The 2,831-nt window shown below is 42.8% G+C and overlaps 1 long non-coding RNA gene across 1 annotated transcript; it reads right to left on the bottom strand.

Moving 5' to 3' along the window:
- Positions 1-1,348, bottom strand: LOC136339090 (uncharacterized). The gene is made up of 3 exons (XR_010732077.1): positions 874-1,348; positions 651-817; positions 1-473 (listed from the first exon to the last, which is right to left on the bottom strand). It is a non-coding gene; the product is annotated as an uncharacterized lncRNA (long non-coding RNA).
- Between the last annotated feature and the right edge of the window lie 1,483 nt (positions 1,349-2,831).

Genomic DNA, 2,831 nt, shown 5'->3' with positions numbered 1-2,831 from the left:
AGTTAATAAAGGGCGTATCTGCTAATCTAAATCATTCAAATTTTCTGCGGCTAGACGACCTCTTAACCTTTTCTGAAGAACATCCCAAAGATGTTCCATGGGCCTCAGGTCTGGGGAATTGGCCGGCCATCCCAAATCTTCGATGTTGTGCCATTGAAGGTGTTGCTTTACTAAGCGGACAGCGCGGGGTCTGGCATTATCCTCTTGAAGAAAAAAGTTTGGATCTTCTTCTGCTGCGAATAGGATGGATTAAGTTTCTACAATGTCCTTTAACTACCGACGATCATTCACAATTCCGCCTCGAAATATATGTAAGGTGGTGCACCCCGTTAAAATAATTCCTCCCCAAACCATTATGGCGCCTCCTCCGGAATGGGCAGTTTCTCTCATAATTGACGGTAAATATCGCCCACATCTGTGTCTCTATGCTCGAAGACGCGCATCGTTGTGGCTGAGTCGGTACTTTGCCTCATCTGTAAGGAAAACGTGTCTCCATTGGTCCACGTCCAAAAAGGCACTAAATTGGAAGCATAATAACAAGTTGTCCTTAATTCGTTTTGACTAGTTTCTAAATTTAAACTTACAAAAAATGTATCATGATGACTTTTTTATGTAAGCAAGTATAAACTGTTTTTTAATAAACTACTCACCAAACTGACCTGATAATGCCAGTTTGTGCTCAAACTTTCAAGATGCCTACCGAGAAAATGCAAAAATATATCCAAACGGCTTGGGACCCGAGCGGTAAATTGGGAGAATGATATTTAGCCTCAAAGCATTCTTCAATTTAAACAAAAAGTCCAAAGTGGGGTGACTACTAAAATTTCCGGCATATTCATCTAGCGTTTGGTAATCCAAAGTTTAATTTTTCACCTAAAATTATTTGATGAGACGAGAGGCAAGGGACAAACAATGGCATTTTCCGTGGATGAAACACGCGCTACAGGTCCAGAAAGATCCCCTGTGTTTACGGAGATTGCACAATACCAACATCGCTTTCGGCTTGACATATCGTTGGGATATTTGGCTCTCGGATAATTCTCTCTTTTAGAACCATTTCCCCACCAACCAGCACTGCCGCATTTTGCTTGAAAAATAAAGGCGCTCGGGACACTCCAAAATATATATGGGAAATTCCTTGATTTTTTATTTTAATTTAAGCTCACCTCCGCCACTGTAATTTCCCATTCGCTAACCTATCTTCCGATAGCAGTCGAACTCCTTGCACCGCATATAGGGTGTTCGATCTCTGTAAGACCCATTTCTGGGGGCAGATAACATCTCCAGTCGTGTTTTTAAAGAAGCCATTCCAATTGATTTGTGGGCGAAGTATCTTAGACTAAGTGCTTCCAAGGTTTCCCAGGGAGCACATACTGTAGGATTTCACATGGGACAGTAATTATCAAAGTCAAATTTGACGGCGTTGAAACTGTATTTAATTAAAAATGATTAACGCCCTTCTTTAGGCAGAGGGGTGATATGGCACGTCTTAATGTAAATGAGATAAAATTAAGGTCTGTGAGGTGCTATCACATCTTTACACTCTCGGCGTCACGTCACATTTACTTAAATGCCTAATTAAAATTCGAAAACGTGCTGAATGTTACCTTTTGAAGCTCCCCCGCGAAAAAGTCATTTCGACTACGTCATGTAAATTCAGACAAAGGCCGATGCAAATCCACACAAAATTCTTTCTATAACTCGTTTCATATCTTTGTGACAATCCAGTATTTTTGTCCTTGCATGTGCAAAAGTTCGCATGTCCACGGCCCATAACTTTAGCCGGTTGGCTTGATTTATGCCGGACGAATGAGTCGCGAATGAGTCGCATTTAAAATAATTTTTTTCTTTATCTGAGCAGTTAAACAGCAGCGAGATTCAAATCGCGAATTAAAAGATCGTTATTCAAAATTAGCGAATTCGGGGACCGGATTTTCGCCCCGTTATCTTATTTCCACCCAGATAAATCGAAGTTTCCTGCTTCTTTTTTTCCGCGAAGGCTCTCGGTTAAACATTGAACTTAGTCACGCAGGCCAGAGCTTTACTTAGCGTTATCTTCGGCAGTTCGTTTAATAGAACCACGCAAATTACTTTTACTTTTTCACCACGTCAGACCGAAATCCGACCCCGCCTATGGCCTACAAACACAGCTTCTGCCGCCACAAAACCGTCGTCTGGTTTCTCCCACAAAAGATCGGTGGTACCGTCTCCTTAGCATAAGTCCCATCGGGCACTATCTTATCAGGCCATCTAATCACGCAGGCGCATCTAAGGCCATTCCACGTTATATCGGGGAAAATCTGGTACCGTGATAAAGGATCTCGACCGCGAATCTGAAAGATGGGATGCAGCCCATCTGCCCTTCAGGTGCCTTTCGCTTTTCGGCTTTTGTTCGAATTTCACTATGGGACGTTAATGAGGCCGGCCTAGGAGTGCGTTTGCGGCAGCCCCATGCAATTTCACCGAAAAAGTGATACTGCTTTCGTGCTGGTGTATTAATGGTCGATCGTCGGAAGTCATTTTCAGAGATTGAAATCGTTGCGTTGCCTGGCAGGCGAATCCAGACCACTTTATGTGGGACTATGAGCAGCGAAGGGTCGCAGACACGTAATAAGCAACAGTAGAACAAAAAATCTACCACAGTTTTGAGACAGTTGAGGAGAAATTCAGCACTCGATTTCGCTTCAACTCATCATTACAATGTACCGACTGAGTAGATACGTTAGGACGAGTCCCATGATGTGACGATCCAAGAACCGTTTAATCTGGTTCAGAGTGGGCAGAGCTCAATATCTTCCGTGTAGTTGAATGCCCCGTACATTATTAATCTT

This window comes from Euwallacea fornicatus, chromosome 5 (genome assembly GCF_040115645.1).
Source record: "Euwallacea fornicatus isolate EFF26 chromosome 5, ASM4011564v1, whole genome shotgun sequence".
Classification (NCBI taxonomy): Eukaryota; Metazoa; Arthropoda; class Insecta; order Coleoptera; family Curculionidae; genus Euwallacea; species Euwallacea fornicatus.
This window is presented reverse-complemented; position numbering and strand designations above follow the sequence as displayed.